At 38.0% G+C, this 17,485-nt stretch overlaps 1 long non-coding RNA gene across 1 annotated transcript; it reads left to right on the forward strand.

The window, feature by feature from the left end:
• The first annotated feature begins 1,112 nt into the window (after positions 1–1,112).
• Positions 1,113–11,896, forward strand: LOC119900616. The gene is made up of 2 exons (XR_005444083.1): positions 1,113–1,279; positions 11,337–11,896. It is a non-coding gene; the product is annotated as an uncharacterized LOC119900616 (long non-coding RNA).
• The last annotated feature ends 5,589 nt before the right edge of the window (positions 11,897–17,485 follow it).

Consider the following 17,485-nt stretch of genomic DNA (forward strand, 5'->3'; position numbering starts at 1 on the left):
TGATTGCTGCCATCTGGTAAACACCGCAAACCAGCTCAGACTCAAGAACATTGATATGAATGTGTATGTCTGTGCAGCGAACAGTAAAATATTCAAGGTTTGCCTTTAGCTAATTTGTTTAAACAGGAGCTTTAACTTCCCCGTGCTGCCGTAACTCCATCTGTTGTTGGGGCAGTGCTTTTTTATGGGTGAAAAAGCACTAATTACCACAACATTTACAGTCAGAGTCGGGATTGATGCAGCATGTGTTCTGGCCAAGCACAACTTTAACTGAGCAGTTATAAACCTCAATATGGGGTTTTAATTACTACAGTATGTTAACTGAGAGTGGGAGCCATATGTAGTAAGCAAGCATATGTAGTACTGGTTAGAGTGAATTCAGACATAGTTTTATTATAGCTTGACTTTAGTATTAGGGAATAACATTTGATGACTGATATATTGTGGATATAAATTATATACAAAAATGTAGACTAAAATAAAATAAAGTCTCTCACAAAAGTGAGTACACCCTTCACATTTTTGTAAATATTATATATTTTCATGTGACAACACTGAAGAAATGACACTTTGCTACAATGTAAAGTAGTGAGTGTACAGCTTGTATATTGTGTAAATTTGCTGTCTCCTCAAAATAACACATCACACAGCCATTAATTTCTGACCGCTGACAACAAAAGTGTCATGAGTTGTAGTTTTTGCCATTTGTTTCTGGTGTCCTTCTGTTTTCCTGTTCTTCTTGTTTCCTTGTCCTTAGTGTTTATGTCTTGTCTGGTGTTCTAGCTTGTAGTCCTGTGTTGTTTTGATATTGGTTTGGTAGTCTACTTGTTATATTGTTTCTTAGTCACTGCCTTAACTCTTGTTCCTGCATTTTAGTTCTTTGTCCTTGTTCCCAGTCCTGTACCTTAGTTCATGTTAAGTGTTCACTCTGGTCTGTTTTGTGTTCAGTAACCTGTGTTCCGTCTGTTCCCCCGGTTGTCACTCTGCCTGCATGTCAGTCTCTCTATTCACTGTCTCTCTCTGCCTGCCTCGTTAATCTCATGTCCTTCACCTGTGTTGCTCCCGCCCTGCTCGTTAGTCCCCGTGTGTGTGTGTGTGTGTGTGTGTGTGTGTGTGTGTATGTGTATATACCTGGTGTTTCTGTCTTGTCTTTGTTGGGTCATTGCATGCTGTCTCCTGTTGCTGTGAGGTCTCCTGCTGTTTGTCGTGTTACCCTGCTCTCTTTGGATATCTGTTTGGGCTACCTGAGTTTTTGGACTCTGTATTCAGTCACTCACCTGTAAGTGTGCTCACTTTTGGTTCATTCATTAAAACCCCTTGTACTGTACCTCTTCCTGCGTTTGGGTCCTCCAACCTGCCTCACCCACACCAAACTGTGACAAAAAGTGAGTACACCCCTAAGTGGAAATGTCCAAATTGGCCCCAAAATATTTTGTGTGGCCACCATTATTCTCCAGTTATGTCATCATGAAGGAGCGGAAGAGGACTCCAGTGGCAACCTGTGAAGCTCTGGTGAACTCCATGTCCAAGAGGTTTAAGGCAGTGTTGGAAAATAATAATTATAATTTAGTCAAATTGGCCTATTCCAATAATCGTCTAACAATAACAAGCAATCAATTTAAGAATAGAACGGCACCCAAGAAACAGAAAAATAAAATACACTAAATATTTTTGAAAACATGTTCTCTGACCACCTTAACATCTTAATATGTTAGCCTGTTGACATTCAAATTTGTAGTTGCTGATTGATCAGATTTCAGGTTTTCTACAACTTTCTTCACATATGCAGTTGTACTTCACAGGATCTGGAAATAGATTTTATGAAATCGGTCAAGCTCCCTTTTAAGCCTGAATTAAATAACCAGTATGCAATTAAACAAACAAGGAATCTTAAATGAAGGAGGAATGTATGTAATGCAACTGGTAAGAGAGGCGGTAAAGGGAACAGAATGAAGCTAAGCATTTAGTTGAAAGAAATGCAACCTAGCCACCCACCTCTAGAGAGGCCTTTTGTTCTCATTTATTACAGCAGAAAAGCTTCATGCATTATTTGGAAAAGATTCAGCCTTCAATTTAAATTATAGAAACAGCATTCAAGTGAATACCAACTCTCCGATGGGAGCTAAAGTTTCTCTCAATTTTTCCATTTTTTTCTACTCTGCAACCCATAAGAATGTTTAATTGAATACATACTACTACTACTCAATGCACCCATACCATGTGAACAGTATCCACAGTACTTAGCATACACTTGTAATTATGTGATTAGCAATTCAGTAGGTAGCTCTTTATGTATTCCCAAGGGGAAATTTCAGTTTCATAACAGCAGATATGTAGGGAATAGAAAATGAGCATCAGCAGAGGTAGCGTAGGCCCAGCTAGATGGAGGACCACCTACACAACTGTGAAGTTTGGCTACACCACAAGAATGACAATTACAAACAAAAAATACTATATTATAAGGACGCATTTTAATAAACATAAATCATAATGAAATGTGTATTTAAAACAAACAGCAAACCTATTAACAAATTTTAACAAAACTCTCTTCACCAAAATGCATCATGGGAATTGAGGGACAGACATAGGCTACTGTAGCACCCCGGCGTCATCCAGGCTGCGTGTGCGCTGCAGTTTAGTTAAGGCGTCAACTTCCACTGGAAGCCTCTAAAAAGTATTTCAGATGTGGAGGGTGCAGCCTGCCCCACGTTAATGACTTGTTTTCAGTATGCACTTTTTGTGCTTCTACTACATTCTTCACAGCTCTCTGTGGCCCTGTGGTCTTGACGGGTGCACCTAGCAACTACCATAGAGAGCATTTTGTTGACATGTTTAGATATTATTGATTTGGTGATCAGTGGTTGCTTTTTTTGCTTCTAAGTAGGCTACATAGTTTAATTATTTATTTTTGTCTGATTTAATTGTGTTTATTGTTGATACACGATCGGAAGTCTTTACAGGTAATTTTTTATTTTGAAAATTAACTGGATACTCTGCCTTTCTGTGTCTGACTTCCTGCCCGGTTCATCTGCTCTGTGCTACTTGACGGAGGAACCCTTCTGGTGTGAGCACAAACATTTGCTAGAATGGCCACAATCAGCTCCGGCAGCAGTGGACTTTCAGAGTGAGTCCAGGGTCATGTAAACTTGGTTTAAATTACTTGGTGGCAGGTGGGCCCCCCTGATGAAGACCCGCCCCCTCTGTGCTGAGTCTAGCTCCGCCCCTGAAAATGAATAATAAAAAAATAAATATGACGAATATAATATAAACATACTAAGAATACTAATAAACTAACTAAACAAATAACAAAAAATATTGTGTTTTATATTGTATTTTATATTATTTTTATTATTGATTAATCTGCTGACTAATTTGTCTGTTAACCAATTGATTGTTTGATCTATAAAATGTCAAAGGTAATGCCATCCAGTGTGTCTTGTTTTTACGACCAACAGTCCAAAACCCAAAGATATTAATTTTACAATTACAGTGCATGTAAAAAGTATTCACCCCCTGCCCTGGAAGTTTTCATGTTTAATTGTTTTACCACACTGAAATCCATAAGGGTATGACTCTTGAAGTTGTTTTGTGGGGAAAATATCTAAGCAACAGGAAAAGCAGTTCATAATGCAAACACATTTTAATTAGGTTAAAGGAAAGGCAGGCCATGTGCAGGCAGATTATTTCATCCCACAAGCATTTTTTGGTAGAAAATTAAAGGAATTTATTACAGTCTCAGGGAGAATGGTTGGGAGCAGAGCTAGATGGAGTCTGAACGGCTTTGTAAATGGTATAAAACAAAACTCTAGGGAGTGTTTTAGGGAGCCTGTACTCACAAACAAATAACCATAGTCACATATCAATGCAACCCTCATGTAGTCTATCATGGACATTTCATTTCCATTGGAGGTGATCCAATCCAGATTCACCAATTAAAGCAGTCTTTTACCATACTGCACATTCTGCAATTATTTAGCTGACACGTGCAAGCAATTAGCTTCCATTTGGTCCAGTATAGGCTCACTGTAATTCAGTTCAGTCTCGGGTCACCACCTTGAGACCTTTTAACTGAGTTACTGTAACTGAGATAGAAGGTAAACTACTAAAGACAATCAGGGAAGAGAAGATTCTTTACGGGTTATTTTGGATTGTTGTGGTTTTGGGCTAGTGATGGATGAGTGTACAATGTGTAAATCAGAATCGGAGTAGTGGAGGCTAATATTTTCTCTGTTTAAATGCCACTAGGAATCCCATTATCTAAAATGTATTGTACAAGCTGTAATTATGGCATTCCTGATTTGTGTATTGTTCCTATTTATTTATTAATTTATTTATGTAGTATAGACTCGCCTAGTGTTGATTTTAGCTTTCATGCAACTACAGTGACGGGCTCTGACATGATGATATTGCTGAGGCTGGAGCAGCAGTGGTCCACCACTAATGGTAACACAATGACCACAAGCCAATGGCCTCATTGCACCAAGCCAGCCGTCTGTTCTAAAGTAATTGGTTTATGATTTATTGAAACACATGAGTCACTAAAAGCCTTATACCTAACGCCCTGTAATCGAAAACCCTGCCCTCTGTTCTGCCCGGCAGTCAACTTTGATGTGGGAAAACCTTTTTATTACAACTTGGGTGCAAAGTTTCTAAACCAAGCTTTACTGAGTTATCACTGTAGCTGCGCCATTAAATCCCAATTCCCTCTGAAAATCCAGCACACATCCCTGTGCGCTTGGACAAGCTGCAAAGTATTTAACATCCTGAAGGCTGAACTGTGTCATCATAACATTTGTTGCCAGGGAGTTGCTACGCAGGGCTCAAGTCTAACAAAGTACAAACAGAGTCCATTAAGGCCAAAGGCAGGTAAACTTAGGATGGTATTACTGACTATTCAGGTGAATGTCAGTAAATGGTACTTCAATGGTACTGCTTATCATACTGCAGTAAATGGGAACATTATCCTGCTTTGGGAAATATCAGTAATCTTGGCTGTAGCTTTATCTGAAGATAAGGAATCGCTTTTCACAGTGATCCATTCAGTGCAATTGTGAAATGAACAAGCTGCAAATGAGGAGGAAATAGCATTGCAGCTGTTTTTGTCAAAAGCATCCTGGGTGTGCAGAGAAGATAATTCTCTGGGAGGATTTCCATAGAAAACACAGCACAACAAAGTACTTCCAGTCATTTACCCAAACCGGCTAGCTAACAAGAATTGAGCTTGAGCCAGGGTCCTGCTGACTGTGGACCATGACTTTGCCCACTGTGAGGCAATTAGAAAGAAGCTAGTCACTTTGTGACATCGGGGCATAAGTGGCATGCAGACATTTTTGCATGAAAGGTTTGGACTCTGATTGATGCAAGGCAGTAAAATTGTTTGATTACTTTACTGAACCATGTGCCCAGAGAGATAAAAATTCTTCCGTGACTCAGTATAAAATACAAAGATTCAACAGTTGTTTGTTTTAACCAGTCCCACACATCTACCTCAAAGGTTTGAGAAGTGTGTTTGCTAAAGGATGATTAATGATTTTAATTCCCACGCTAGCTTGAATAGTGAATGAGTAATATTTCCTCACTGCTATTCAGGAATTCTTTGTCAGACTGAAGCCAACTTGTTCTGGACAGCTTGGACTGGTGTGTAGCTGTTTAAATGTATTGCTTTTTCTGAGAAAGGACATACGTCTGCACACAGTGTCTCATGGAAAAATAATGATTATATGATCCTATGCTGATCCCTGGAACAGAAATTCTCTTTATTCCTCCCCTCACAAATCCGCCACAACGGATATTCAGTGTTTTTGTCAAAGGTGCTGGACCAAGATTGGTTGCACCAGCTGTTTTGCCTCATTAAAATGTTAAAGGATTATTAAGTGGAGAATACACATCACCACACAAATAAGTTCTTTAAATTTTTTAACACCCCAGTAACTGCTGCACGCGCAACTGTTGCATAGCTGACTGAACTAACTGACAATGCACATGTAAGCTTAATCTTGATCAATATTAAAGGATAAAATCAGTTATAGAATATGGTCTGACCTGACACTTGATCAAAAAAGATTTTAAATTACAATTCACAAAAATAGCTATAAAAAACACCCCATAGCTCAAATTTTCAAGGATATGCCAGTAACATTAGACTAAATGACCAAATAACATTGGTTATGTTAGCATAAGCAGACATTTCCCAATCACTCTAAACTGCATAAATGCTTCTAACTCTGAAACATACTCCTACACATACTTTATCCATGTGTACATATATAAATAAAACAAAGTCATACCTACATTTACAGTTGGTTGATCCACCACTTTCCAGACTGAAATATCTCAAATATCTGATGGTTTGTCATCAAATGTACAGACATTCACAGTGCAAATATAAGTAACATGAAAATGATTATGCAATACAGTTCAGTAAATCACTAGTTTAAAATGAGCTAGTACTTACTAAGAACTTACGAAGGACTTCCAACACAAACTTAGTGATGGTTTTACGAATAGTTGGCACAACCCAATCCAGGTGGGAAGTGGGGAGCAGTGGAACTTGAATTGATGTTTTAAATAACAGGTAGTCTCTTCCCCTGTGCAAAGGTTAAAACCAAAAGCAGAGATAACAGCTTTTGTTTTTGTTGTTCAGCATGATGAAATTGATAACAAGCCATTTGCTCCCCTGAAAGCTGATATGTTGCATGACTGATGAGTAATCATGTTTATACAGCTTGTTTTCTCTGACCTGTCACTGTCCATCTGCACTGTGACAAGCATTGGACTATCTTGTTACATTTCGATTTAGACAGCCTGTTTTTTCGTATTATTCTTCCTCAAGGCTGTCGTTCTTAAGTTCAGGTTCAGAGAACATTTCTGAATTTTCTTTCCACATTTCAAACTGGCTTCAGTGTGCTGTCAGGAGGGGACAAGCTGTGCACAGTAGTAATTCATTGCTTGAACAATTGCCAGCATTCTTCCATGACAGCAGGGTGGGGAGGAAAGTAGTTCAACAATCCTCCAACAAGAGCAGCGGGGTTCAAGCTCTCGTGCTGGCAAACCTCTGCCCTCTTGAAGTGAGCTCCCAGTGCAAAACACTGAATTCCTTCCAAATCCAGGCAATAAGCGAAATAACCTATCACAGCATCTTTACATTCCTTTTTGCCACTATATGTCTGCCTAGTTTTTCTGCAGGTTCACTCAATAAAGATCTAAGTCATTTTCTCAGTAGACTGAGACATGATGATTATTTTTGTGAAAAACATTCAATCATTATATTATTTGTTCAGTTTGACAAAGTATAAAAAACATTTTAGCTTTTGTAATGTGAGTGAATGTTGGTACTACATGTTTTTCATAACATGTTTTTGTGAAATCACCAACAAAGTGTGTTGTTAATTAAGTAGCAACATAAGGTAATGCTTGTGGAGGTGGACCACAGGAAAACTGTGTTCAAAAGACAATGTGATGAAATGATAAAAGAGAAGAGACTATAGAAGCAAGACTGCGTTCTGAAAAAGTATAGTGCTTCTAGTTCTGGGAAAATGTGAGCTGTATAATTACCTTTATTAAAGGTATTTCACTTGTAAAGGACAGCGTCTGACATTTTCGTCTTGAGATGAGAATTCTTTTGAAATTCTATGGGAAGCGTGGGGAATTAATTAGTCGATGAAGGCCAAGTTAAACATCTGAGCTTAACAATCCCAAATGCTGAGGACCACAAACAGAAAATGCACCGTAAAATAATCCATGTAATGTCATGTAATATTAAATAAACCAAATACATTTAAAGTACTAAACCTTTGATTAAAATATATTAAACAATTATTCAAATGTTCTTATGGCCAGAATTAAGTTGGATTTACTGAATATCTGTATGGAATTGATTTGACATATATTTTATTACCAATATCACAGGACCTTTCACTTGTTCACTTTGCCCTGCTGCTGTCAGTGGAGAGGGAACTGTCCAAGGTCCTAACCCTGACTATTTAGCCCTTCTGAGTTAATGTAAAAAATTGTCAGTTTTTGGATAGAAGTACCTGCACTGCTTTACACATCGTTGTTTTACTTCTGTTAAACACACTATAGGTAAAAGTGGCACCATCTGTGTCTTGTTTGGGGCTTAGTCAGAGTAAATTAGAATGGGTAGAAAGCTCAAGAGAGTTATGCAAAATGAGGATCATCCAATGCACAATGTTTTTAGAGAGCTGAAGAACTCTTTTAGCAGCAGGTTTGTTATGCCCAGGTGCTCTTCAGAGAGATTTTGGAAGTCCTTGGTGCCTGCTGTGGTGAAGTTTTTTCATGAACATTATGGCTGACGATCAGATGTCTGATGTTGATGAATAGGACAGTGGTTGTACTGAGGATTGTGGTAATGTTGTTGTCCATTGGTGTTGATGCCCAATTTAAACATTACCATGTACTAATACAGTAACATTGATGTTTGTGCTATTTATTATGGTCATTATGATGCCCTTATATGTATTGCCTTGAGATGTGCATATCTTTTACTTTTGTCTTACCTGTTGCTTGTCCTATATGTACTATATTGTCACACTCACGTTATATATATATATATATATATATATATATATATATATTAATAGTATGGTAGGTTTCCTTTTCACTACTTTCACTTTAACCTTCTACATGTGTTTATGTTTATTTCATTCTTCACTATTGTACAGATGTATCACAAGAGCAAAAAAATAAAAAGCCTAAGGCCTACACTTAAAGAAACTGAATTAGTTTCTGGACATCCAAGTTAAGTAGACATGTGTTCCTCCCTCCTTCCCCTGGAGAGTCACATGGGTTGTAACACATTTATGAGTTATGAGTCTTGCTCAAAGGTTACTTAAGCTGTGGTTGTTGATTCAGTTTTTAAATCAAGAGGCATAAGAGGAAATACTGTAAATGCTGTATCCAGTGTGTGTGACACTAGCTTAAAACACTGCCTTAGAGCTGAACCACAGGAATGACTTATGTGTCTAGTTGGTGTCATGGCTGACCCTCACTGACAGCTTCTTGGCTCTTTGGCTTCACTCATTGACCACCAGCCCACACTGAGCATGAAGCGATAACAAGCTGCAGAGCACTTCAGTGGCCTGGACTTCTCAAAGGGCCTTTGACCTGACAACATGGTAGACTGTGACAGGGGCTTTTCTACTCCTTTTCTCTATATTCTCTGAATGTCTCACCTGCTCTGAGGATTAAAGGAATTTACTTATCCAGCCATCCACGTGGACAAGAGAAGTGAGGGAATTTTCCTTTCCTTTTATGGTATGTCAGACATGAAAAAGTAGCAAAATCAAAAGGCTCTTGGTATCTTGGTAGAGTGCAACCTTTGCCAGCCCTCTCTGATCTTTTGGTTATAGCTGAATTAAAAAGCCAGTCACACCAGGAGACAGAAAAAGGAGACATATTCACAATGGAATAAATAAAAACAAGACTCATACAGCTCTGAGAGGCTGTACATAGGCACAGTGTTGCTTTGAGCTAAATGCTCACATGCTAGCATGTTGATGTGCCATCTTAGTTTAGTGTGCTAGCATGCTAGCATTTTGCTAATAAACACTACACACAAAGCACAGCTGAGGGTTGGTGGGAATGTCATTTTGCAAGGATTTGTTTGTAAGTAATGAATAAGCAACTAAATCTGACCTTATGATGGCAGTAAATCAAAGAACAGGCCTTCAAAGTTTTTAGTTTCATCCTCTGGGGACAGTGAATGTGTGTACCAAATGCCACAGCAATCCATCCAATAGTTGCTGAGATATTTCAGTCTGGACACGCTGAGCCATCAGACAGACCAACATTGCCGTCCCTAGTGGCATGGCGCTAGCATGGCTAAAAAAACATGAGAAATATAACTTTTAAAAGAGAACTTGTCTAAAAAATGAGACACTAATTATGCCAGCATGAGTTGAAATCAGGAGACATAAGACTGTGTTATTTCTCCTTGTTCTTACATCAGTCCATCATCTCTACCCCACTCATGAGGAATCTGTACTTTCTACAGAGATAATTATGGCAGATCCAGATGGTTTAGAGGCAGCGGAGACTCCATGGAGACTGTGGCAGCTAAGATGGCTCAGTGCCATTTGGGTCCATCATCCAAGCAGTTATTGCAGACTAAAAATGCTTTCTCATCTATTTCACTATCACATCTAGCTAATGGATTCCAAGCCTTCTGATCATCCAGAAATGCATATTGAGTATTTGGCTTAGAGGTTATTTCACCAAGTAACGTTGTACACTAGCTGAGAAAAGTCTTATGGTTGATTGAAATTAAACAATTTAGTAGTTTTATCCTGGCTACATTGCTGTGAAATTTTGATGAGATGGCCACAGTTTGCTGTGTTTCTTTGAAAACCCATAGACTTAACAGCAAGTGCTGATAGTGGTGGAATTACTTTCAAACACTAAGTGTTTATGGGAGTGGCTGAATGCGACAAATATGGAGGGAGATATCTGGGTAGCTATAAATGTCAGGGAAATGAGAAGGATCACCAGTTTATTTTGCCATTCAGTAAACCTTAAGATGGGGGTGTTTTGGATACACTTTTTCTTTAACCTTTTGGACTCATTTAGCATTCTGTACAAGAATCATCAGAAAAATCAGAAATTTACACAGCTTATTGTTTAGACATCTTATCAAAACACAATATTCCTTCAGAGAGTATACAGAAAACACAGTGTAGTTTAAAATTACAGTCACGAGGCAGCCAGGTTGCTCTCTTTTTCATGGTACCATACTAAGCTGCATCCTTTCAAAAGCCTGCCTTATATAACCTTGAGCTGCATGTCCTGAGTGCTTTAGCCATTTGCACTGACTACATCAACTACTGTAAACAGGATAATGGCTAGAAATCTTCAGTACATTTATAATCCTTCAGGACTGTAAAGGTATCTCACTATATCCTGATGTATGCTTCACCTACTCCCTCACAAATGGAAAGAATGCAGCCAAATCAGGAGTGCACTAGGAAATAAGCTTTTTTTGCGAGGTGAATACAATAAATCAATACTCCTCCACCAAAGGATTGTCTTTTGTTTGCAACATGACATTGCAAGCCAGTAGAGTTTCAGGCTGTCCTCTCTTTGATTTATTACTTTTTCCCCAGCAGTAATGCAGCTCTGAGAGGTGCACAAAGTGCTGTGCATGTGGTGCACAATTATTTTTGTTCAGCTGTGAAAAGCTCCTGCACTCCTTCTCTTGTATCAGGACACTGTATCGTCTCTTTGAACTAAAAAGGAATTCAATTTATGATGAGATTATTTTATATGAATTGAACTCTGCAACTGCAATCTGACAATGATAAACTGTAAACTACTGTCTCCAGGGAAAAAGGAGGAGAAGGGTGTAAGGCAAACTCGGCCCTTGGTCTCTCCTCATTCCAACATGCTGCAGCCTTGGACTGGAATGACCTTCAAAGGATTTTAAAACTAGACACTTCCATCTCTGTATCTGCTTTCAGGAAATCTCTTGTAGACCTTTTTCAGATGTCTGCAGTGTTTTAATTTTTATTAAAAATTTTTGAATTATATTTAATTCTTTTGGCCTCTTTGTCTTCGTAATTCACTCAACATTTTAAATTGTGTTCCATACTGCTTCCACCATGGTCCTATATAATCATATGTTGCCTTTGCTGCCCTGTTTTCAACTGGAAAACTTGGTTCTTGTATCATTGCATTGCCTTACCTGTTCGGCCAGGTGGTGTCTGTGTGTGTGTGTGTGTGTGTGTGTGTATAGCACTTTTTTTTCATGTTATGTCATCAATCCTGTTCTTATTTTTCATACACCTCTATCCCTGTGTGTCCCTCCCTTCAAGAGGATGTCTTCCTCTTGCCAGGTCATGTAAAATAAGAAAAAATGGTTAAATAAAGAAAATAAAAATGCAAACACTCTGTGTTTATGGGAGTGGCTGAATGCGGCGAGATAATTATGGCAGAATAAAATAGGTGTTGATAGATATTGACCACGTCTTTGATGCAAAGAACTCATTTCTGTTTCTACACTGCATGTTCCACAGATAATCTGCCAATCAAACAGTGTGGGCAGTGGTATTTTTAATTCTTTCATTTCGCAGAAATTGAAGAAACTCATGTCTGCTGAGCCATGGCCGCTGTCACTGTTCTGCTGAATACTTCTGTCAATATATAAAATATTAATTTAGACTGTGTAACAAAGTATACATTCCAGTGCTGTACAAGACAAAGTACATCACCTCTGTCACACATGCCCTTAAATCTTATTTTTCTTTCAGTGTTGCTCGATTTCACTGCTATAAAAAAAGCAATATCCACATAATGGTGGTCCTCAGACACAATCTGGCATCTGGCTCCTGGCTTGATTGCTGTGTTTTGGCTGAATGTAACAGTATCCTTCAGATTCATGCATGAATTACGGGTGCTGTAAACCAGTAGTTTTGTAAATAACTTGGGTACACTCATCAAGATACAAAGACTGATTGTAGGACAACTGGAAAGTATGAAGGTGAATATAAACACATAAACCTCAGGAAACCAGAGAAGGAAAAGTTTCCTTATGTAATCCCAAAATGTATTTCAGGCCAACTAAAGTGAAAGAGAACCCAATCACCTCATTTTCTAAACCTCATCCATCCAATAAGCTAACTCTATTTCAGTTATCTGTCTGAAGCATTTTAATCAATGACAGAGACTCTTATTAATATTGTACTAAGCTTTGATCTTAAGCATTTTAATTAAGGGTCAGTTCTGTCATTTATTCCAGTAGGAATTACACACTCCCATGCTTTTCTTGTGGAGTACAATGGGGTGGACAAAATACCAGAAATTCACAGCTGCGTAGTTGTCCGTCTACGTGTAAAGGAAAAAGTGTTTATAGCTGTTCCGTATGCCCATGCTCAAATGCGGGGTATCATCCCTCCTGTCACAAAGAGGGGCTGGAATCATAGAGACTGTCCTCTAAAGAAGAAAAACAGCATCATTCATTTCAGTCAGTGCCCTAAAATGACTTTGTTCAAGTGTCCAAGCCCTCTAGTTGCTGTCGTAATTCTGAGCGACAGAGGTGAAAGTCAGGTGATGTTATTATAGAGTGTATAGTATGGTCCACGAAAAGAGAAGGTCAACGTGAATAAATGGGTATAAATTAACCACAGAAACTTGGACAGTTATTGGTTTACTTCTGTCCATGTTAGACAATCCAACAAGCACTTTGTTTAAAGCATACTGAGGCTTTATAATGATACATTTTTGTTGACTGTGCCCCTGAGGTGTTTATTCAACTCTCTGGTCATTTCTAAGAATGAAGGTTGTGGTGTTATCCAACTGGATTGTATTATATTGTATTTTCAATCAATTTAAATAAGTTCTGCAGTTTCAAATCAGAGACCACAGACCACAGAGAAAAAACATGAACTGCAGGACAGGAACCTCATCACATTTTGAAATAATTGCTGAGTCATTAATTCCGATCAATAATCCTGTCAACCCTCAACAGATATATTGTGTCTTTTTTTGCTATGTGGTAATATAAGTGTTCCTTACTGTCTCAACTGTCAAATAGGCGTCTGACGATGTTACAGTTTTTCTCAGTCACTTTGGTGCATTTCTCGAATCATCCTTAACATTTGCAAAACAGTAAGTGCATTTCTCAAAACAGGTAGTACAAACGGCACAACACAGTGGTTTACCTGCAAAAGCCCATAACTTGCTCAAAATCCTTAGTCTATCTCTCAAAAGCAAATCTTTGTCATTGAACTTGTCAGTGCCATCAGAACAACAAGTCCTTGTGTCTTGTTTATGAACAAGCAAGTCAAAATGTTTGGCCATCTTGTCAATATAAGTGTACTCTGTAAGTATTTTCTGATGTACATTTTGGCTAAGGTTTTGATGACAATGATTGAAAATGCACAAGGCTGCACTTTGTTTCTATGGCATATATCACTTTCACCAGTACAAAGTTATACATTGCAGGAGAGAGGACAGGAATCAGAGAGCTATGCTTTTACTGTTCGTACTGTAATTTGTTGACAGAGCATTGTCGTTGTAAGAAGAAAAGAAAGAGACAGGACTGTTGCATGGGATACAGTACATCCCTTTGGCTGACGTTCCGGTCTGTTGTATCACAGATTCTCTTCCACATCACAACAGATATCTTCATCAATTCGGGGCACATTTACAAATTAAATTCAAATAGGCATGTATAGAATGTCTATCAATATATTCATTCATATATATACATACGGAAGCCCTAATAAAATATTCTTTTACTACGTTTTCCTGTGATAATGGGATAATTTTCTCGTGATTTCGAGATAACCATAATGGTAATTATAGTGTAGTTTATAATGTCATTGGTTAGCTTACTTGGTGGAGCAAAGGACTTATAGTCTTAAGGTTCTGTGTTCAATCCTTACTGAAGACAAAATTTCTCTTTTTTATATTTTTCATAATCCTCTTCAACAAAGTTCTTATGAAAAGTTGAACTGTTTCACATGCTCACATTACTCTAAAGCACGTGCTGGACTATGCTGGACTATGCGCATTCTTGGTCCACATTTCCCCATCATTCCCAGGCAGAGGAAAGACCTTCTCATTCAGGGGAATCCATGTAACGTTACACATTTCCTGACGGCTTTCGGAATCTTTGAAATAGCCGTTGGGAAATGTGTGATTGGATTCCCCTCAATCTCTTCATAACAATTTTGCTGAAGAGGATAATACACAAAAAAAGAAGAAAAAGAAAGTCAACAAGAACAGGAATCAAACTAATCAAACTGAGCCCTGTGCTCTACCAACTGAAATAACCAGTGACACTGGTAATTGCTTTGAAATTATTCTAAAGAAACGCACCTGCCAGCGCCTGTATTCACCTATGGTTTGTTATCTCGTGATCACGAGAAAATGAATTCCCGTTCTCGGGGGAAAACAACATTCGCTTTTTATATATATATATATATATATATATATATATATATATCACTCGCTCACTGTATATTGTTACTGTTTACTCGTATTGAGTATTGGTATGTATGTTGCTATTGTGATGTTGATGATTTGTAGGCAAAGGAAATGAATAAAGTATTTTAACTTTGATTTTTGATAACGTGTTCAACCATTTTGCATGTAGTGACTAATGCAATGAACTTATGCCTAGATGTTTTGGGGGGTAAGATTATTCAACAGAGACTGGTATAATTCATTGTGATCAGCAGGACATAAGCAATTGATAATGTAGGAAACAGCAGACAATTGTACATAATCATTTGCATCAGTGTGTCAAGTCATTTGCAATTTGTTCAAAACAATGAGAAAGTGCTTTTATGATGTAGAGGTTAAACAATTAGTTTTGAGAATTTCAATTCTGATCTGAGAAATGCACCAAAGCGACTGAGAAAAACTGTAAGCAGCACACAAAAACTTGACTGAAAGTGCCAATAAATGAGAAGTGAGTCATCACACTTGAGCATTCAGTTTGGCCTTCCGACGTCAAGGTACTTCCACTGTTACTTAGTTTGGCTGCTTGTAGGAGATGATACCAAGTGATCAGGAGGAATTTGACCAAATACATTCCTTGCCATATTAGTGTTTTTTGAACTGGCACCTGCATAGTCAAGGCAGCTCTCAAATAAACTAAACTCACATTTAAAATTCAATCACACAGTCGTCTCTTAGAATGAGTCAGCATACTCTGCTACCCCTGCTTTAATAACAGCAGAGGCAATTTCAGGAATAAATGCGCCTGGGAGCCATTCCACCCTCTTGGCACAGGTATATATCTAATAAGACAAGTGGGCTTTCTGAACATTGCTGCAGACTGACAGACATACAGATAACTTCCAAGTTTGAGATTAGATTATTATGTCTTGTACGATAAGGAATAAAGGTAAATCAGGGTGTGGTTAGCATATCTCAAGGGGAAGATCTCAGCTTTGCCCCCATTTGCACAGCTTTTTCAGACAGGAGTCCAGACAGTAACCATCGGGAGAAAAATTGTACCCCCCTTCTTTGTATTGTTCTGTATTGTATTGTATGAATTAATGTCAGAGATTGTTTGTCAACAACAGCCACAAAAACAAGAGAGAAAAACTTAGAGATGAGCAAGAGTAGCTCCACCCTCAACCTTGCTGACTTCCTCTGAGCATGTTAGATGCTCCATTGTATTGACTGCCATATGTCACCAGCATGTCTTTATTAATTTTTAAATGTTATGGTGTCACTGTGTAAATTTACTATTATTACTACTACTATTGCTAGGCAAATTTATTTATTTTTCTTGGAAATGCATAAATATTAAGGATCAATGAATCCTCTGAAAGCAATGCTATTTAGTAATGAGCATGATACGAGAGCATATGACATGAGATTAATAGGTTGGTTTGCTGCCAGCGCACAGCTGCTGTTTTTGATCCCATGCCTTCATTAAGATACATCTGTGAGGCAGAAACATTCATCAATATTGCTTAAAGATGACAGCACTCACACACACTCACACATGGGCGCACATGGCAGCTCTGGACAGGTTCAGTCAAAAGCCATTTTATTGATTAAGTAAACTAATGTCATGGTTGATTTTCTGCTTCTTTTTCAGCCTTTAATAAATGTATAAATAAAAAACACAATTAAGTTTGTGGGAATTGAACCGTGAATGAAAGAATGAACAACGAAACTTAATTTCTACAAATTAGTTTATCCTTCTGATTTTAGAAAGTACAATACAAATCTGCAATAGTTTTTTCATACTAAGTTCCTCCTGATAAGATGTGATGATTCTGGCTGGTCAATGCATCAGTCACTCAAACACAGAACTTTCTTACTGCTATGATGTTGAGGCATGGATTGTAGCATCAAGGCACCTGGGTATCAATGCTATCATCATCTTTCTCACAAAAATAACCCTGGTTATGTGAGTGTCCTAGTCGGTTCAAGGCAGATTCATTCTGTGTGCTTGACTATTCTTACTTTCTGATCATCAGTGCTTCATATTTTATGATTAAACCTATAAATAAAGAAAATTCTTATTCTAAATGTAAAACACGTTTAGTAAGTTACTGTTGATTTATATCTATGTTTTCATTCGAGCCACCCCACATTGTGTGCAGTATAAAAAACCTTTTTTTTTTTATTGCAATGCAGGCTTGCAATACACTTTCAGCCCATTTAGCATCTGTTTAACACCACATCTGTTGTGTGCCTCTGGCAATGATGAACAACAGCCTCATAATAGAACAGTGAGTGCACTTCTGCTTTTGAAAGCAATATGTTCAAGACACCAGGGCCATTTGTAACAGCCAGCCTCAGTAGTACATTTCAAATGATGGGCTGTTTCATTATATTTTATTTAACTTGTTCTGCCATATTAAATTGACAGACGCAATGATCTGTAATTACAATATAGACTCGTTAGTATTATTCAGAATATTATACAACAAAGTCACACAAACATTTAGAAGCCCAGCAAGACAGACAGACAGACAGATAGATAGATAGATAGAGATAGATAGAT

The sequence above is a fragment of the Micropterus salmoides genome, unplaced genomic scaffold (genome assembly GCF_014851395.1).
Source record: "Micropterus salmoides isolate LMB-PRFRI ecotype aquatic unplaced genomic scaffold, ASM1485139v1 Ms_hic_scaffold_13, whole genome shotgun sequence".
In the NCBI taxonomy this organism is placed as follows: domain Eukaryota; kingdom Metazoa; phylum Chordata; class Actinopteri; order Centrarchiformes; family Centrarchidae; genus Micropterus; species Micropterus salmoides.